Here is a 21,595-nt window from a genome sequence, read left to right on the forward strand (position 1 = left end):
TCTGTTCCTTAGAAATGTGAGTTTCTATTTAATAGAGATATTACTGTTCTTCCAAGTGAACATTTTATGGTTTAAGAAAAAAATGTTCTTTAAAAAAAATAACAGTATCAGGAAACTTTTAAAATTTTTTTTTATTTTTAATTATCATGGATACATAGTAGTTATATATACTTAGGGAGTATTTGAGAAGTTGTGATGCAGGCATACAGTGTGTTAATCAAATCAGGGTAATTGGGACATCCCGTCACCTCAGGGGTTTGTCTTTTCTTTGTGTTAGGAACTTTCAAATTCCATTCCTTTTTTTGTTTTGTTTTGTTTTGCTTTGAGACAGTCTCATTATGTCACCCTCAGTAGAGTGCCTTGGCATCACAGCTCACAAGCATCCTCCGCCTCTTGGGCTTAAGCGATTCTCTTGCCCCAGACTCCCAACTACAGGCGCCCAGCACAACGCTCGGCTGTTTTTTTGTTGCAATTGTCATTGTTGTCTAGCTGGCCCGGGTTGGGTTCGAACCCGCCAGCCTTGGTGTACATGGCCAGCGGCATAACCACTGTGCTATGGGCATCGAGCCTCCAATTCCATTCTTTGAGTTACTTTAAAGCACGGCTTCACTTCTGTTCAACAATAAGTATCTGGTATCTTTTGACTTCACAGACATTCTAATACCTTTTACTATGAGTAATAAGATTATATGAATTTAATGATGACTTTAAAAGAGTATTCCACTAACTAAATCAGAACTTCAAAATGGTAATGCTAAAATTATGAAAATTATTGGGGGAAAAAGGCAGGAATGAATATAAGGTAGAATGACAACATGTGTCTATCTACTGAGGGAAGACCAGCGTGGCTAAACACAGACTATTTATAAACTTGGTTTTATAGTGATAAGATAAGCTGAAGCTTGGGTAATACACTTGTTATTTGAATAGACTTGGAATCCTTGGAATAATCTTTGCTTGATATGGTAAAAACAAAACTGATAGAGATGTTATTTAAAAAAAATAAGCATGATATGGGCAGCACCTGTGGCTCAAAGGAGTAGGGCGCCGACCCCATAAACTGCAGATGGCCTGTTCACACTGGCCCGGGGCCAAAAAACTGCAGAAAAAAAATATAGTCATGATATGGACTGATGCGTGGTAAAATTTTTCAGCAGATTTCTCTAGTTGTTCCTTGAAATGTTCGAGTTTGCTTTGTAAAGAACTACTTGGAAATGGGAGGCACAGAGAAAAGTAGTATTTGTTGAACGCTGACTACAGATTCACCAAGTAAGGTGAGAGGGTCATGACATAGCTCAAGTGCATGATTTTAGATTCTGACATCTAGACAAGCCCTCACCACTCGTGGCACCCTCCCTGTAGGAAGCGTGACACAGCTCCTAACACGCGATATTAATTTGCAGTCATTTCCTTCCTAGCCTATCTGATCCTCTAGGGCAGGGGCTATGATTCTTCTGTCTCTGGCGTATAAACCCCACCTGTCGTACAAGAGATGCTCAAGGAAGGCTTGAGCTCAGTCCTCTGGCCCTTGAATTAGTTCCCTAACAGACCATCCCCTGCTGAAAGGCGCTGTCTTCCTGTATGGCCTTGTGCTGTGACTGTTACTAAAAGGCAGTCAGGGAAGACACAACCATTATGGCACAGATTTATCTAAGTTACTGAAATCCAAAGCTGTGGTGAAATGCCTACAGAATCGCTTTCTCTATTTTTGCTTTGTTTTGTTTTTTCCTAGAATGTTCAAAATGATTAATAAACCATATTTTATCCTGACTTTCCAGCATAATTTTGCCTCAGGAGATTTAGAGCAAATAGAAAATATCTGGAGAGACCAGAATAGCAGATAAAACAAATACACATACAAATGTTCACCACAGCTGAGAAACTCCCCAGTTGGAGTCTGTTATGATTAATGATTTCTTTTTCTAATACCTAAACACATAAAAATATTAGTATGAAGTCCTCCCTTCTTGTATCCTCTGGAAAAAAAAACAACTTGTTGGTGGGTTTCCGTGGAACAGGAACCATTATGTTTAAAATAATAGATCTTAAACAGAGTGATCAATAAACATTTATTAATTTGATTTGGTCTAATTTAAGACTCCAAGATACTCTCATCTAATTTAATCTGTGTCTATTCAAACAATAAAAGAAAGAGAAAGGAATCCGATATGTGACAACTAATTCACCTTAATAGATTAGCTTAGAGATAATGAAAATGGACTGTAGAAATAATTTAGTCGAGAATCTGAGCAAAGTCAACCAACAGACATTTCTGTAGTCTTAACCTGCACATAGTCCAATGAGAATACATTACTGTTTCAAATATTTCTCCTTTTTCCCTGTACACTTACTGGAAACTAAGATTTCATTACTTATCAATGCTCACTGATTCGAAAAGATCAGCTAAAAAATAACAATTCATTAAAAATATATATTTTTTTACTTATTTAAGCATCCTAAAACTCCATGTGGAGTTCTTAGAAGACAATTTCTTCTGTATTTTAACAAATTCAATCAAACGTGTGAGTAACTTAGTAAATTAGCAACATGAAGAAAATAGTTAACCCAGGACTCTAACATTTGCTTTAATGAAGGGAAATATATCTATACCATGTCCCATTCTACTTCAATCAGCATGAGCATGGAAGTAAGTTTTTCCTTCTTTCTTAGAAAAAAACTTGGTTGCAAAAATTTAGAACATGCAGAAAATCTAGAAAAGAAAAATAGCCACTGGTATCATTTTGGTGTACATGCACAAAGCAGTTGAGAGGTCAGTACAGAGACTCTCAGATAGTCTCAGTTAGAATATTCTGGTAACTTGATTTGGGTTTTAGTTGACAAGTTCTGTGGTCCAGGATGAAAGTAACTCAATTGGTTCAACTGTTTTTGTTTCATCTGGGTTAAGATTATTGTTTGAGGCATTAGTTCAAAATAAATCTTTTACTTGTAAGAATATTCAGTATATTGTTCATTCACTCCCTGTATCTTTGCCTTCACGTTGTGATTACTTTTTTCAAGACACTCAGTAATCACCCAAAGTATATTTTTTTGACAGTTACAGAAATTTTATTTTCCTGGTTTTCAAGCAGTGTGCTAAAAGATGACTGTTCAGTGTTTCAGATTATGAAGTGCTTCATATATAACAAGTAGTAGGTACTAGCAAATGTTTCGTTTTGCATAAAGTAGTTAGAGGTTGGGTTTAGTGAATTCTTTCTATAGAATTTGGGTTTTTTTGTGTATGACAAATTATAAAGCTAGAATTGACAGTAGCTTTAACTTATGAAATTAAGTCAATCTCTGAGCAACCTTGAATTTGCAGAGTGGTTATCTTTCCATGAAAGTTATTTTGCAAGTTGCAGCATCAAAACATCAATTTTTAAAACAAATTCCACTATATTTCTTTAGGACCGCAGTTACTGATTTATTAATACGTATTTATGCATTGTTTTTAACGAGGAATAAGTACTAAAAGAGGAGAAAAAAGCATGGGCTAAAAAGGGACTACGAGGGCTGCACCTGTGGCTCAGTGAGTAGGGCGCCGGCCCCTATACCATGGTTGGAGGGTTCAAACCTGGCCCTGGCCAAACTGCAACAAAAATAAAAAAATAAAAAAATAAAAAAAAGCTGGGCATTGTGGCGGGCACCTGTGGTCCCAGCGACTCGGGAGGCTGAGGCAAGAGAATTGCCTAAGCCCAAGAGCTGGAGGTTGCTGCGAGCTGTGATGCCACTGCACTCTACGAAGGACAATAAAATTGAGACTCTGTCTCTAAAAAATAAATAAAAATAAATAAATAAATAAAATCCTAAATCAACTGTTTGCTTGCACTCTAGTATTTGAAGCTCCCTGCCTTTGGCTTGTAAATACTGCTTCAGATTTAGAGTGGCTGTCCAGCCCCCACGACCACTTAGAAACCAGGGCTCAGCAAAGGTTATCTTTGTTTATATTTCTTTTTCCAGAGGAAATCTTGTTTCATTTACTTTTGTTTCTTTGTAAAATTTCCTTTGAAAACCTTTGAGCTCCACTGGGGTCTGCTGGGCAGAGGGGTGGGTGTCTTCCTGCTGGTCTGTGGTTGGGCAGCAGGCTGGGAAACCCTGGGCTGGTCCCAGTGAAGTCAGGGCAAGTGCACGTGCTGGAGACCTCTCATGGCTCGCCTGTCCTGTGCAATCACAGTATTTCTGCTCTTTGTTTAGAGAACACTTGAGAATGTAACCAACATATTAATATTTCTTTAAAAGAACAAATTCATACCAATTTCCAAAATTCAGTGATAACTTGCACTGATAAATTTTTTTCATTATGGAAGGAAAAAGTCTCATTTGGAGTTGAATTTTTATGTTTTAATTGTTTCCTGAAAATCCGTTTTCAGCTCCATAACTGCTGATATTGTCTCCAAATTTCTTAAGATAAATTGTCATAGCTCAAAAAGTAAATAATGTTCATCTATCCAGGTATTATTTCAAATTCTTCAAGTGATTTATTATGGTTTATAGCAAAGTGATTAGGGAATTATTTAGTAATGCATAATCTTTAATACAAGTTTATCTTAATTATTAAAAACCTCAAAAATACTACTGCCCTTTGGTCCATTAAATTGAAGTTATTCTGAGTCTAAGAAAATAAAGAAGTACACAAAGATATTGATCTCAACATAGATACAATAATAACAATAAAGTAATTAGAAACAAACTGTCAAAAAAGTATAGATGATTTTTTTTTTTTTCAAATTAGGAATGGGGTCTTTATTGGCTAGACAACCAAGAGAGGTTCACACCTGAAAAACTCTTGGCCAGGTGTAGGTGATTTTAAATAGTTATGCTTAGATAGGTAAAAATATATGGAGTGGCATAATATAATTATGCCATTATAAATCATGTTTCCCAAATGAAATATAATGTCATGGTACACTATAATATTATAAATAAAAATTTTCATAAAAATTTAAGTAAAAGATGACCCCAATATTATTATTATTAATTTTTTTTTTATTGTTGGGGATTCATTGAGGGTACAATAAGCCAGGTTACACTGATTGCAATTGTTAGGTAAAGTCCCTCTTGCGATCATGTCTTGCCCCCATAAAGTGTGACACGCACCAAGGCCCCACCCAATATTATTATTAAAAAATATAAATATTATACACATATAAATATAAATTACAAATATAAATAGATAATCAAAATGAAATAAAATCTAAATAAGACTAACTGTGGTTACCTGTAATTGATGCGTTACCAGTTACTATACTGAATTCTTAACAAATTTCCCCTAATTCATATGTTTTCTTTTTTTAAAATTTCAGATTAACATGAGGTTAGGTTACGTTGTTTGTGTTTCTAAGGTAAAATTCAAGTTCTAATTGAGCGTTCAATCCAGGGGTGTGCTGTTGGGTGAGAGCTCACCATTCCCCCTCCCTCCTTCCCTGTCCCTTTTCCCTATTCCCCAATTCCCCTCAATTGAATATACTTGTGTTTTTCTCTCATGTGGGCAGGAAGTTGTTTTTCTGTTGGTTTCATATTAGTATTGAGTACATTGGATACTTCCATTTCCGTTCTTGTGACACTTTACTAAGAGGAATGTTTTTCAGTTCCATCCCTATATTTCCTATAATAAATATCAATTATTATCAAAAGAAAAAATATATCCAACAAAGTAATTGGCAATAAAATAATATCTCTGAGAAATACAATAAATACCTAACAACATTGTAAGTGGAAATTATATACACATAGTGTAAGTTCTATTGATTCAAAAATTCTAGTTTCTCCTCTTAATTAAAAGTGTGTACAATCAATTCCTGAGAAGTTTGTCTTTAAATAATAAGCTTTAAATTTCAATGGCATTTACATAAAAATGGAGCATTTTGTCTTTCAGCTGCAGAATTTTGGGGTTAGGTCCAAAGACCTTTTATTAGTTGAAAATATGCATAAGTAATTTCAAACAAATGCTATACCTTCCATGTAATTTAAAAACTGTTTTTTAGCATAGATAGATGATTGATAATAGATAAGTAAATGGATTCATGCAAGGCACTTTTTCAAAAAACCACTGCTAGCTATCAGAGAATGGCATGTTTAGTTTTCTGTCTTAATGGCAAACCAATGAATCAAATCACTTTACTCCCAAATAATCTACATATCCTGCAGTTCTACAGAAGGAATAGTTAAAAGTTAATTTTTAGATTTCTTAGTTTTTGATGAGCTTGGAGATATTTAAGAATTTCCAGTGAAACTCAAATCTGTCATTTTGCTAATGACAAAATGTGGCTGGGCGTCCTTAGAGAGGAGGTCGAACTGAGGGATGCTAACTCATAGGGCACTGTGCTCATGTCAGTAAAGGGCTCAAATTTGTGCTGGAACAGTGTCTGTCCTCTCCTTCAGTGAACTCCAGAAGAGAGAGGGAGAGAGATCTGCCCAGATAAATAGATAATAGATACGCTTGGACATATGTATTTAACACTTTGCTGATTTTGTTCCCCTAAATTCACAAACAGACTTGCTGTGAGAGCCACACAGTACCAAGTAAAAAACATTTGAGTGAGTGGGATTGGGTCTTAGGGTAATTTCACCCAGCTGACTTTTTAAAATTATATTTCAGTTCCCAAAGTGACTGTACTAGCATCATGCAATCTGAGTGGAAATCTCCTTGAATTGTATATCAGTACATGCTGATGTACTTTTTTCACATCAAGAGAAGCATTATATTCCAGAATGAAAGAGAAAAAAAAAGAAGGCTTGGGGGAGAGGAAGTTTTATGATACCAGGTATTAACTTATTCTTTAGAAAGCAGTGGGGGCATTTTAATTTACAATGGAGCTCCAGGATACCTTTTCCATTCTAGTTTCCGCAAGATTTCTGGGCCTTTTAAAATGTTCTATGCCTTTTCAGGGAAGATGAATAAAACATGTTGTATGTATGTATATAGAATAATTTTTTTTTATTTAAATTGAAGGAAAGGATAAAGTCTTAGTAAACGGTAATGGATAAAATGAAGGCAAAAAAATGCTGACGGAGACTAGCTCATGTTTTAAAAGCTTCAGTTTACTAAATAAATAAGTCACAGAGGAAAAAAAAAAACAGATATAACTAGTATAAGCCAAGAGAACAAAAGGGAATTATGAAAAGAGCTGCTAAGAACATAGCCAAGAAACTCCAAAATTAATATATGCATCTAGTTGGGGATGCTTCCAAAACCAGAACAGAGAGGACACACAAGCATATTAGCTGTACTGGAAAGCGATTGTCTTTGTAAGTTGACAAGTAAGAGTGAATGTATTTACCATGTACAACATGGTGTTCTAAAGTGTGTGTGAGTGTGTATGCACGTATGTAAACACATACACACACAGTGTGGCCCTTCTCTTCTTTATTTCCATTTATGTGTAAGGGCAAAAACTTCGTCTAAGGTCAAAACTTTTCTGATTAATGAGTATATAGGGAATACATACTTATATATTAGATATCTAAGTCAAGTTTAGATAATTTTGCCATTGTGTATCTAATTTTGTTTCAAATAATTAACTAAATGCATAGTATTGGCATGGAGCAATTTGCCTTCATAATCAGAAAACCAAACAAACAAAAAAATGAAGTCAAGTCATTGAAACTTCCCTGACCTATCCGTGAACCTGTGGGACCTCTGTTCAGAGGCTGGGCTCCTGCTGTCCCTGGACACGGGACTCCACTGCCCTTTCCCTGGCTGGGTATGGAGTACCGCTTACCCCTGATTTCTCAGTATTCTTTCTCTCTCTGATTCTAGTTCCCTACAGCTTTGCTTTTAACTCTAGTCTTACAGACTTGGTAAGCCTGCGAGTTTCGCCTCCCGTAGGCTTGAGTTTAACCATCTGTCTCCCTGGAACACCTCTATCAAACCCTGTGCAGGCAATGCCCCATCTCAGCCCTTCTCTTGTCTTCTTAGTCATCAAGTTCCTATTACTTCTCAATATGCAAATCTAACATATGGTTTAAATGGGAAAAACTGACGCAGAGAAGTAGTAAAGTGCACACAATCCCCCAGAGTCTTAGCTTTGGTTGAGCAAAGATGTCAGCTGACACCACAGCCCAGATTCCAGGAGCAAGGAACATGCGTATGTAATTTTTTACGCAATTAGAGGAGGGGGGGGGTTGGGGGCCAGGAAAGTTGCCTTGTTAGAAATCTGGACCCAGCAGCAGATTTTCTCCCGTGTGCTTACTCAGGACTGCTGAGCTGGCTGTCTACTGCACCACTGTAAGGGGTGAGGAAACGAGGCCCCTGGGCCATCAGAGATGTCTGTCATCTAATCCCGAGATCATGATAACTATGACATAGATGACGGATACTGAGCCTCTGCACTAACTTCTGTACATTAATTGTCCTGCTTTAGGCACCAGTGACCCGTGGGTTGGGCACTACAGCATCCAGGAACCTTCTTCTTCCTGTCTCATTTATATCAATAGTAAAATCATTCTTCCGGTGACCCAAGTTCAAAACCTTGGGAAAAGTCAAAGTCTGTCTTCTACCTTTCCCCAGCACAATCTTCCCCAGTAAAGATTTAGCAGTTACCACGAGTGCTTTTAAAGTGCCTCTCCTATCCATTATCTCCTCGACCTAGTTCAAAAACTCATCACTTGAAAAGATAATCATGGGCATCGTAATTGCCAAAAGAATGGTTCTTTCAATCACTGGCCTATTTACAATGGTAGAGTAGTTATGTGCCTCAGCTCTGGAGCCAGACTGCCCACTGGTTAATACTGATTGAGTTCTTTTTCTGTTCCAGTCACTATTAAAACAAGGATAATGTGCACATATGTATTAAGCCATTTAATTCTCTCAATAGCTCCAGGGGATAAAGGCCATTATCATATTCTTTTTGTAGGTTAAAAAAAAAAAAAAACCACAGGAATAAAGATGAGTCATCAGGACTCTTCCGGCTATTACAGAGCAGAACTTGGCCATCAGAAAACAGGAGTGTGACGTCAGTACCCTCGGTCACTCTATGGCTCTACCTACCACACTCATTCACTCATTCAGTTCAGTTTTCATTCATTCATTCATTCATTCAGTTCAGTTTTCGCTCACACAGGATCAGGTCTTGCTGAACAGAACACATCTGAAATATTTGTTGAATGCAGACCATGAGATTGAGGATGTCCGGACCGTGTCTCATGAGAATTCTACAAGAGCCTTCGAAATAATCGCTCTCATTGTTTCCAAGTTCTTTCTCACATTATCTAAGTTCGTGTTTTAAAATGCAGGGAAGATATTTTAATTATTCCCAGTTATCTACAGGGCAAGTCCTGATGTCTCAGCCTGTCACCCAGGAGCAGCACGGCCTGAGTCCAGCTGGAGGATCTGGCTTCATTTTCCTTCCTTTGCACCACTGCTCTGACCCTGTGCCACTGTCTGCCAGGAAGTGCTTCCTCTGTACAACACCTGGACAGACTGCCGCTCATCTTTCATGTCCGGTTTCAGTACCATTTCCTTCTCCAAACCCTGGGGAATTATCTGCTATCCTCTAGTATGCTACAGCACCTCATTTCTGAAATAATAAATTTTTTGTTCCATCTTAAATTGCGAACTCCTTCCTTACCATGTCTTATTCACGCCGCCTTCCTAACACTTACCACACTCATCCTGAAACAGGTAGTAAGTGCTTTCATCTTTGATGTTTTGTTGGATTTCCACAGGGGCTATTGCAAAGAGTCCTTGCTCTTCTCTTGGCCTCCTGCCTCTCTAAATGTTTAACGCCCATTTTGCACATTCCTATGTGACTGAAATTTAAATGACTGCTTCCTTTGTAGCATGTTTACGTTCAAATATATTCCATAAACCCTAAATGTTTTAAGTCTCGCATGTTCTCAGCTAAAAGCCCCAATACTCCTCCCTTGGTGATCACAAAACTTCTTTTAAAATTTTGTATCACTTTAAATGTTTTCACTTGTTTGACATTATACAGGGTGCCCGTAAAGATTGTGTGCAATTTAAAATAGTATGCAGTTTAACTGTATATGGTATTGTTCAGACATGTGAGGGCTCTAATTGAAAACGCTGGCTTTTCTAAAGCATTCCAAGCACGGTAAGCCTGCTCGCACTCAGCCTGTCTAGCGCCGAACCTAACACAATGCCTCACATGTGACATGTTTCCAAATATCTAGTTGATTGATTTTTTTAATGAACTGATACCAGGATGTTATAAACTCTAACTTTATAATTCTCTTGTCTTCACCAACTTAAATAAACCAAATTCATTGGGAAAGGAGAGTAGCAAATATCTCCAAGGAAATAATTGCTTAACTGCGGGAGGCTGATGTGCATGACATTGATCAGAACTTAAATTTTAATTTGATACTTTTATAATATGAAGAGATTTTTTTAAAGATATGGAAGCCTAGAACTGTACAGGATAAACTGTTCTATGAATGAAATGAAAGTACATATATTTGCCAAAAAGACATATTCTCAGGAGCTCGACATGAAGCAAAACCTTGAAATTTAGTCATATTCCCTTTGTATTTATATTTTTTCATGCAGTACAGAAAAATGTGCATGATTAAGATTCATTTAGCTTTATTCTCCTCTTCAGGCTCGGGGATGCATTTGACATAACTCCAGGGGAAAATAAGGGAATCAAAGATTTTTCTACTTTGTACCTAATGCCCTTGATCGCTAGTGAGCTCTCTCCTCACCAGATTAAAAGAGCCTGTCTGTTGACTGCAGGAGCCTCGTATGACTTGCTTTGTTAGGGGAAATGTTGCTTATGGATGGTTAAATAGCACTGGCTCTGACTCTTTCTATTTGCTAACTCCAGGCAATAATATAAACATTATTGATCACGTAACTGAACATAAGCTTGGAGTAACTGTAAGGAGACACTCCGCGGGAGTGGTGGGGTGTGTCTTACCTCCATCCTTCCTCCATCCCGACACCAGCATGTTCATCCCAGTTCCCATAAGACCATCCAGCACACACTTACTACATTTTTAGCATGTTGTATCTGGCTATAATGGGCAGAACGGAGCTAATACATTCTCTGCTTTTACTCCACATTCCTTTTAATGCAATGTTATTATATAGAAAAATGAGAAATCTGGATCATATATGTAGATCTGGGGGCACGTACGTTTCTAACCTTTTCTATCCAAGGAGCTACTGGGTCCTACTTCCCTCAGGATGATCAGTGTCACAGGCACACGTAGCAAATGGTTTGTTTATAAAAAGCTTGATGAGGGAAATAAACTCTTGAGAGTCTCTATAAGAAATATTTCTCATACGAAACTGAAAGAAGAAGGAAGTGCTCTACATCTAGAGTTTTACCGCCTGGAGCTGCTTTGTAACATGCAGTACAATTTATACATAGCACAGCCAATGGGTGTCACAGTGGGAAAACCCTGAAGAATGTGTCCCAGGCACGTCCTGTGTCTGGTAGACACAGGGAGAGTCATGTGTGTGTGCAGGTATGTGTGTCCCCAGGCACGTCCTGTGTCTGGTAGACACAGGGAGAATCGTGGGTGTGTGCAGGTGTGCACACATGCTTTAGAAAATCCTTTAATCATGAATAAAGTAAAAAAACTTAAAATCAATAATTCCTTTACTTAGTAAGTGCTATAATCGGATCATTATTTTTTAATGATTTGGAATAGAAAATGATTGCGTCTGTAAGAGGAAATGACCGCAACCAAGTCAGGATTATACCTCATCCTAAACTTGTAGGAATTACTTGAGTTCTATCTTTTTCTTTTCTGCAATGTTTGAGAATTTACTATTAAGTAATAAAATTAACAATTCCTACCTGTTCCTATTCCCTTTTTTCCTCTTAATAAATCCAGGACAAGTAGTACAGGGAAGTGAGGAGGGTAAATCTGGAAGACAGATCTTCTGAAGCAGAGTTTCTCTCTAGGGATGATGTTATCCCCAGGTGTACCTTGGCAATATCTGGAAACAACTAGGGGCTGGTAGGTAGGATGCCACCGGCATCTTGTATGCCCAAGCCAAAGATCCTGCTGAAGGTTACACATTTCCAATGTAAGCAGTGCTCACAGCCCACCCTCCTGCCAGGCAGAGATTTATCTGGGCCCAAGTGTCAGTGGTGCCCAGGCTGAGTGAGGACTCTGCTCTGAATGCTTCCTCCTCTGGACGTTAGGCTACAATAGCGGAGTGCCGTCCTGTCCTCCTGGAGCCTCCCTTTACTCCTAACCTAAAGAGCAATTTAACAAGTTTAGAAAAGCTGACACCTGGGGGTCCCTTTTAGCTCCACTTAGTTTTTTCCCTTTTCCATTTTGCTCTAACTTGTTAGAGTCTCCTCTTTTTCTGCCCCAATATAAATGCTTTGAAAAGTCCCAGGCTACTCCCTTGTACCTCACTTTTGTTTTCTTTCTTTTCTTTTTTTTTTTTTTTTCCTTTGAATGGACAGCATCTTGCTCTGTCTCCCTGCTAGAGTGCAGACAGTGGCGTTATCCAGGCTCACTGTGCCCTCCACCTCCTGATCTCCAGGGATCCTCCCGCCACCTCCCAGCTCCCAGAGTGCTGGGGTTGCTGCCTGGAGCTACCACCCGGCCACACTTCTGTTTTCTTTGTGGAACTTTTGCACTTCCAAATATTGTAGTGACACTGCTGATATGTCTGTGTGGTTGGAAGTAACCATATGATGAGACAGTTCTCCATGCAGACGATCTTAGGCACTATTCTAAACCATATTTTGTTATTAATTTCTCTTTTTTCTACAAACACCAAGTTCGGCAAGCTGTGTTTTTAGTAACTATCTGACTTCTGTAGTACCGTCTTTTACCAAGTTTAACTTCTTCCTGCCATCTTTTTTAGCAACAGACATAAACAAATTAGGAGTCTATGCGAAGTTAACATGCAGCAGCAATTATTTAAATGCTCAGAGTAGGTGGTAGCCAATATGAGGTTCAGGTGTTATAAAAATTCCATGATAGGATGGTCAAAGAAAGCATTTTAGAACAGAAGAGAGACTTAGCTAGCACCTATCAGTTTTCAAAGTGTGTTCCTCGGAGCTCTAGGTGGGGAGACGAGAGAGTATAAAGATGTGATGCCGCAGGGGGTGAGCGCTGAACACCTTCGTCCCCCACAGCTCAGCTTCCTATGCAGGGAGCGGTAGTAAGATTTTCCTGCCTCTTCTCTCAGCGGTCAACTTGGAAGTTCTCTTCCTCCTGTGGTCTGTCTTAATATTACTACCTCCTAAGTGGCCCCCTTGTTCTAAGGATGACACCCAAGGTACCACCTTCCTGTAGGTGATGAACAGTGGAGGATGGTCTCACTCCTCCTACCGTTATGTCCCTCACTACCCTCGGCTCATCTGGTTGTTGATCTCCACAAAAACTTGCACAGCATTGTGTGAGAGGTGTCATTTTGATGAAAAGTAATTACAAAATAAGAGGGGGAAAGTTACAGTCCTCAATGACAATCTTCCCATGTATGTGATTTTATTATTAGCTAGAGATGACGTGTGTGGAGGCGTTGTGTCCACACACTCTCACATGCCCCCCTCTCTTTCCCGAACCAGTCACTGTTTACATCTTTGGTATCTAAAAGGTTAAACACTGGTGATAGAAGCAAGGTGCCCTCACTGTGTTAAATAAATATATAAAACATGTATAGATTATAATAAAAGCTGTAACGGAAACATACAAAAGTATATGGTACAAATTTATGCTCAGACATAAAAGGTAAGAAAAAGATGATAAAGGGTCAAGCTGGTATTGGAAAAACTTGAGGTGCAGAAGCCTTATGACTTGACAGCACTTGACCATTCAATCAATGTTAAAAAAAAAAAAAGGTAAAAAGGAAGAAATTGGTTTGGAGAGGTAGGTCGGTAGAACCCAGATCATGTAAGGTATAGTAAACTACAAGAAGAAGTTAAAATTGAAATTCATTGAAGGATTTCTTGCCGTGGAAATGGCACAATATGATTTTTAAAAGATTTATCTGTCTTCTGTGTAGATAATGGACAGACAAGTAGGTAAAATTGATGGCAGACTACAGAGTGGGAGAGGGATGGGGAGGAGGGGACACAGGGAAGCTGTCGCCTCGTCCAGGAGGAGGTAACAGTGGTTTTCACTATGGTGGTAGCTGTGAGGATGAAGAGAAGTTAGAGGATCTGAGAAGTATTTAAAGTGAGAACCATCGCAATTTGGCAATAGCTCCGTGTGAAGTGTGCAGGAAGGGTAGACTCAAGGTGGAATTGCAGGTTCCCGGTTTGATTGGCTGAATGAATAGTAGTCCCTTTGGCTAATGTGCAAAAGCATGAGCAGGAGCTTGGAGAGAGTCCTGCTCTGTTTTGGATATGTGACCCATCTGTTGTCTGCTTCGTATTTAAGAGGACGAGTCAAGTTTTCAGGTAGGCACATGAGTCTGGAGTACAGAGAAGAGTTGGGGCCGGAGCTGTCAGCAGAGGACTGTATCCCATTACCAAGTAAGGACTGGGAGGGAGCAGGAAAGAGTCCCAAATGGAGCCCCCAGGGACTCCACCTTTCAGAATTTGGTAAGAAGAGGAAAAGCCAACCAAAGGTCAAAGAATGGATGATTAGACAAGAAGAGAGCTAAGAGAGTGTGTGGCATCCTCAAAGTCAGAGGAGCTGGTCGGGTTCCTCAAGAGCAAAGGAAAACATAGTAAACTACGTGGGCTGCTGCATAATAAGAAATGCACAGTGTAGGCGGTCGGAGAGCAAGGGCACTGTACTGGAATCACCATCCCCTCCCAACACCTACTGCTTACCCATGTTGTAGCAGGCTCAGATAGGACAGATACTATTTCCACTGGTTAATAGAGAAGCTTTAGGCTAATACTGTTATTGTATATTTGTGAATTATCCATATTGATTTCTTGTATATTCCTTCTTTAACCCCTTTGTCCCTGTTCCCCATGAGAAGTCACTCCTATTATGCTCAAAATGGTGACACTCCCAAATTTCAAAAAAGAGTAGGTAAGGAATCCGAGAGCTTGTCTTACAAGAAAAATGAATTGGAAATACCCGAAATGTCTATTGAAGGGAGATGGAAGGATAAAGTAAAACCCAAAATGAGCCCAAAAGGACAATGAAGAAATAGACAATATTGGCCGAGACATTTTTTAAATGAAAATCAACAAATAAAAAGCACAGAACTAGCATCTATAAGGAGCACTCTGTGACATATATTACGTACTTGATGTATTTTATCTCCAACAGTTGTCACAATAAACTCTGAAAAATGTGTGATCATCCTTTCATAAGGAGAGAGTCAAAGCTTATAAAGGTCACACAGAGTCTCTAACTTTGGCACCGGCAGAGCTGGTGCTGGAAATGAATTTGGCTCTATTCCTAAACTTGAGTACTTTCTAAGTGGCAAATTCTGTAAAAGCAAGGAAAATGTCAAGGAAATCAAATCCAAGGCTACATGGGAGGGAATTGATGTGAGGAAAATAACAAGCATGAATATAATCACTCATTTTTAAGGGTAGCCAAAAAAAGTGAGAAACAGGCAGATTGATAATATAAGCACATTAATTGCTCATACAAGCTGTTGAATAATAACCAATAGCCAAATAACATTCCATATAAACTATACTTTTGTGTTGACTAATCCCTTAAAACAACTTCACTTGTAGCTGTCAACTCACATAATCATATATTGCCTGCGTATTTCAGGCAAATGTCTAATTTTGTGTGCTAAATGTAACACTCCCAATCTTTACTTCACTATCACCTGTGCAAACATAATTGTTTTCTTTCTTGGCCAATAATATTTTGGAAAGCATTTTCTAAAGGGTAAAAACAAAATAACAACAACACAAAACTATACACACACAAAATGTCATATTCATTTACCAAGTATTTGGCAGTCTGTTTTTTTTACAAATCTAATAGATGATAGTTCTTTGCACAGGTTTTTTTTTTAAGTGTTGCTCCAATATGTTTCCACTGCTCCTGAACGGGTGCTACCAGACAGGGCTGAGAAGAGCAGCTGGATGTGGCTTTGGCCTTAAAGCAGTAATTTGGAAATGGGACCATCTTTGGAAAGCCTTCCTTGTTAATTTGGAGGTTCAGATGTATTGTGCCATCCAAATGCCTTTTCCCTGATGCAACCATGGGAAAATGTATTACTCTGGACTTTGCCAATGGAAAGAGGTGAGAAACATCCTATCTTGTGCCTCTGAAATATGTCTTCAATTTAAGGATTATGCCAATGCTGTGATAGTTAGTACCCAGAATGTATGGTTTCTACCAAAGATAATGACTCACGTACACAGGAGATTAACTCGACTTCAGGCAAGTACATATTAATCTAGTCCTATTCAAATAGTTTTACAATTGGAAAAGCTCCTAACTTGTCATTGGGTCCATTTTCTGCCTCCCATTTGCCTAACTAAGATGGATGGAGCAATTAGATGAAGGGCAGGGGGTCATGAACTCCAGAACCTGAATGCTTGGGTTCAAATCTACCATATATTTAACATCTCTCAGCCATTTAATCTCTCTGCACACAGGTTTCTCATTTATAAAATGGAATAGCGAGAATACTAGTAGTGTCTATCTCTAGGTTAGCCATGAGAATTCATAGTGAATCGGTAGAAGCATAACAGATTCCCATAAATATCAGGCTGTTTTATTGTCATTATGTTATTGGTACTGAACTCGATTGTACAGAAGCAAAAAAGACAAAATTAGTATCTCAAGTAATGTACACTATAGTTGAGGAGATAAGTAAATAAGTGGAGATTTAACTTACTTGTTTTAAAAATGTTATTAGATTTAATGGTAAAATAACAGTTTCATAATGCTTTATTATTAGACAAATATATACTATAAATCCTGTGCTTAAATTACATATTATATCATAGAAAATTAGAATCAAAGGAATCTTACAGCTCATTCACTGTCTTATTAAAAAATGAGGAAATTGAGGTTTGGATGTTAAGAGGTCAGCCCAAGGGACACAGCTATGTGCTCACATGAACCAAAGCAGGATAAGTCCTTCCGAGTTACATTCCTGCGCCTTCTCGAATGACTTGTCCCAGCTTCACAAATCGAGAACAAGGAGGTCATCTCCAACTAGTGGGTATCAGAAGAGGGCGTACAAAATGCACCAGATTTGAATAGAGCTTTGGGATGCTTTTATAATTCAGCTAGGTGAGCAAACGGAAGACGTGGAAGAAGTTAAAGCATGAAGTAGGTAGGTGCCACTGTCTTCTCGGCAGAACTAGAGGAAGCTTTTTGAGGGAAGCAGAGTCGGGGAGACGAGTGGTTGCCTGTGTTTCTACACTCATGGCAAATATGTGTTGAGCATTTACTCTACGCCAACCGTACTGTATTCCAGGCACCAAATGTAAGTCCAGGCACCACAGATTCCTGACCTATGGAGAGCTTAAATTGTAGTAGAAGTGCACAAATCATAGTTTATCATTATAATGTTTAAAGTATATATGAAATACTCAGCATGTTACAAGATGATGAAAGTGTCGCGGCAAAGAAAAAAGTAGAATAGAGGGATTGAGAGTGAGGATGAGATGGGAATTAAGTAGGATAAAATACGTCGGCATGGCCCTTACAACAAAGCTAGGAAAGGGATCTCAAAAAGGTGAGGAGTGAGCCAGGTGACTCTCCGGGAGAAGAGTGTTCAGGCAGAGAGAAACGCGGAGGCTGATGCCCAGAGATGGGAGCCGCGCCTTGCGAGTCTGAAGCATAGCGGGAAAGCCAGTGTTTCCAAAACAAGAACACAGGATGTAAGAGTAACAGAAGAAAGGGGATGCGGTGAGCAGCAGCCGGAGGCCCGTGGTCCACCTCAGAAACATCACCTCTCACTCCTGGAAATCGGAAGCAACTAAACAGTTTTGGGCATCGGCATAACAGCTTCTGTTTCACATTATGAAGGCCATTCTGGCTGCTGTGTTAAAAAGGAAATTTAGAATCCAGTTGTAGAAACAGAGAGGAATGCTAAGTTTAAGTGAGATCTGATTGGCAGAACAGTCTCAATGTTGAGAAGTAATTAGATTCTGAACACAAGTCGAAGTCAGTTTCCTGGCGGGCTGGGTGTGCTGTGCCCGGGAAACACGGTGTTCAGGAAGCAGCAAAGAAAGTGCCTGAAGGAGAAGGTATGATGCGACTAAGCTGGCAAATGATAAGAACCAAGAATGACCGCAGGATGTCGTAACACTCGGAGCGACCTGGGGAAAGCAAGCAGCTTCTGGGGTGGCGGAGGAGAAACCTGGGAGGACTGACTTTCCCAGTAAAAGAGGAGAAGTAAGATCAGAGGATCAGAGACGGGAGTACAGCCGTCCCCTGTGAGAAATTTTGCCTAGAGGTGAATAGCTGCATGGGAAATGTAGAATGAGAGAACTTGTTCAGTTAAAAGAAGTAAAATAAGTTTTGAGAATAAGTAGGATCATTATGGAGCCCTTTTAATTCTTCTGGACTGAGTTAAAATAAAACTTTGAAGAATGGATGTTTACTTATAATTCAAAAACATATCGACTTGTAATTAATTAATTTCTCATAAGCATTGTAGATGCCCACCACAGTGATGATATTAATTGGCTTTAAAATCATTTTCCATTTTATATATTAACCACTCCTGGAAAATTGAAATGAAATGCATATAGTGTAAAAAAATGGACAGTTGTGTTCTCAACTCTCTCCAGAAAAGGTATTGACTGACTAAAAAGGCCAAAGAGGACACTGAAGTGAAACAGGGGCAAGGGACTGAATGGTTGTGCCTCCCCTCAAATTTATATGCTAAAATCTTAAGTGCCAAGGTCCTGGTATTTGGAGATTGACCTTTGAAAAGTGATTAGATATTGAAGGCAGAGCCAAGAAGGGCATTGATGCAATTATAAAAGAGACCTTGGAGAGGTCGCTCATCCCTTAGCCATGAAGACCCAGTGAGAAAACAGATGTCTATGAAAAGTGGTTCCTCTCCCGGCACTGACTCTGCCAGGGTCTTGACCTTGGATGTCCCAGTCTCTGTAACTGTAAGGGATAAATATCTGGTATTTGTAAGCCACCCAGTGTGTGATATTTTGTTGTAGCAGCCACACAGACTAAAGCAATAGGTATGGTCATTCCCGAAGGGACAAAAAGGGAAGAATTTGAGTTATTAGAATATAGAAATTTGGAGGAGGGCCCCGATAGAACAGAAACCTAGACTTCTCCATAGGTGATGTAAATATTGACAGGGATTGACTTAATAAAATGCATTATTCACAATTAAATATTAAATGCCTTATGTAAGTTAAGAAACTACCATTGAAGAATATGTTTAGAGCCGTGGTTGGAGACAAGATAGCATAATGTATGAAGTGTGCTATGTAACGTGTGCGGCTTATTCACCAGGCATAGTCCATGGTTTGTGTGTGATGGGGCCTCGCTGAGCCTACACAGCAGTAGCACATACACGGTAGAACCTCTGTGAGTTGACCACGCAAGGGACAGCAACATACCAGTCAACGTACAGAGGTGGTCAGTTAAGGAACTGGACCAACAACACGAAGAACTGGGCCTACAACATGAGGAACTAGGGTTACAACATAAGGAACAAGGCCCGCTGTACTGATACATACGCGGGGTGCGTGTCCAGTCTGTGAAGATGAGGCCAACTTCAGGAGGTGGTCAGTGTAGGGAAGTGGTCACTATGGAGGGTCTACTGTAATAGTGAGGAAAGGCACTGAGAGGGTGATGTTGCCCCACTTGTGCTGATCACTGAAGATATTAGAAGGGAGCCCATCAGGAGCGGAGACCACCCTCGGGGGCACAGATGCCTGCCTGTGTGTGCTAATGTCCCTCAGAGTATGGGAAAACCTGGAAATGGTAACCAAATGCTACTGTGCCACAGCAGGTGCATGGCATGACGGACCATTTTGAAGGAACATTGACAAGCATGAAGGGGGACGTCCTCTCTCTGTCCCCAGGCCTGATGGTCTTCCTCTGGCATTGGTGTTGTGGAGTCTAACATGAAGCCATCTGGTAAAGGAGAAAAGTAATTTCCTGCGCCCTGTACTCAGCACCACAAAACAAACTACTGAAGAAGCATTAAGTTTGGGGCTGAGAGACCTTAGCTTATTATTTGGCTAAAGGTACAGTGTATGGGTTTTGGTCTATTGATTCGTAAAAATTAGATGAGCTGCCCACTTTTAGTATTATGCAAATTGAGGAACACAGAGAAGACTCTATGGTTGCTTATGTGAATTTAGCACCTACAGTATAGTAGACAGAAATACTGAAAAAAACACAGAAATGAATGCTTCATTTTCAACTCCGACATTTAAACAGACGTCGTAAGTGCTTAGTTTGCCAGGAAAAAAGTCAGTGCACAATTGTTAGGTATATTGAAATGGTCTCTTCCCCCCTTTAAAGAATTCTTGCCTGACTTTTCTCACTTTTCCCACATTGCCTGGTGTTTACCCTAGAAACACGCCTGGTGCGCTTTAAAGCCTGCGATGCGCTTTCAGGGGTGTTGTCTTAGCTGCGTCTTAAAAGAATCTGGAGAGACAAGGAGAAAGGGACACTTTTTTCAGGAGGGCAAAACAAGCTGTGTCAAAGATTGTTAAGGACATGATAGAGCATATTTCTGTTCCTGGATCCGGTGACCTTTGTGAGTCTGCCCTGCACCCTGCACTTTAATAACCGAACTGCTCGTGCCTGGGTCCTCCTCATGCTGTGTACCCCCCGAATAGAAGTTTGCCTGAAGGGTTTTTGAGTGGAAGTGATCTCTTGGAGGAGATGACTTTACCTTCCCACTAGCAGGATCACAGCCACGTCTGTCACCTTTGACATCACATAACTCTGAGCCCTGTATGGAGATTATAGGAAAAAAAAAATAACTCTCCTTTCTGTTCTGTTTTGCTTTTCCCTCTCTGCACTTCCCCGCGTTAAAACCCAGACACCCTCAGCATAAACACACCTGGCCTGTTCTCTGCTTGTCTCCAGGCATGGCTTTTTGATGTCCTGCGAGCTGCCCAAGAAAACAAAATATTTTTCAGAAATTGACAACACGACTGACCCTGGGTTGTTGCCTCGTTGGTATCATTTCTGGGTTGCCGAGAAAGACCCTCCAGCCCTCCACTATGCTGCCGAGGTCCCCCAGAAACATTTGCATCAGAACATTATTCTCTCCATGGTGAGAGAGCCATCAGTCAAGGCCACTGCCTTCCTGTAAATGCACTTTTTTTTTTTAAAAAAAACCAAAACAGTTGTCAGGTCTTTTTTCCTTTAGCAGATCTGAGGCTCTTCCTCAAAGACATTCTTTCTGAGCATTCTATTCAAGGCTTACTTTTATTTCTGTTATTGCACTCTGCTTATTTCCCTTATCATGTTTTTAATAATATGCAATAATTTTTTAGAATTTGTATTTGCTTCTTATTTATCTCTACCACTAACATAAGCTCTTTGAGAATTAGCATCTGCGTTCCTAGTTTCTCGGGGTTTCCCAGGATCCTATCCCCCAGCCCCCGCACAGACATAACTGTTTAGTGCACTGGGCTCCATGAATGAGCAAATGAGTGACGAGATGCATAAATGAGCTTCACATACGTTTTAGTCTATCCCAGATGTAAATGTACAATATTTATTTGAAAAGACATAGTACATTATTAAAATGTAATTCAAATTTTTACATTACATATTGATG

At 39.5% G+C, this 21,595-nt stretch overlaps 1 protein-coding gene across 1 annotated transcript in view; it reads left to right on the top strand.

Annotated features, from left to right (window-relative positions):
- The window catches only part of CNTNAP2 (contactin associated protein 2), a 1,471,582-nt gene that overhangs the window by 287,032 nt on the left and 1,162,955 nt on the right, over positions 1-21,595 (top strand). The window lies entirely within an intron of this gene.

This window comes from Nycticebus coucang, chromosome 11 (assembly GCF_027406575.1).
Source record: "Nycticebus coucang isolate mNycCou1 chromosome 11, mNycCou1.pri, whole genome shotgun sequence".
Taxonomy (NCBI): domain Eukaryota; kingdom Metazoa; phylum Chordata; class Mammalia; order Primates; family Lorisidae; genus Nycticebus; species Nycticebus coucang.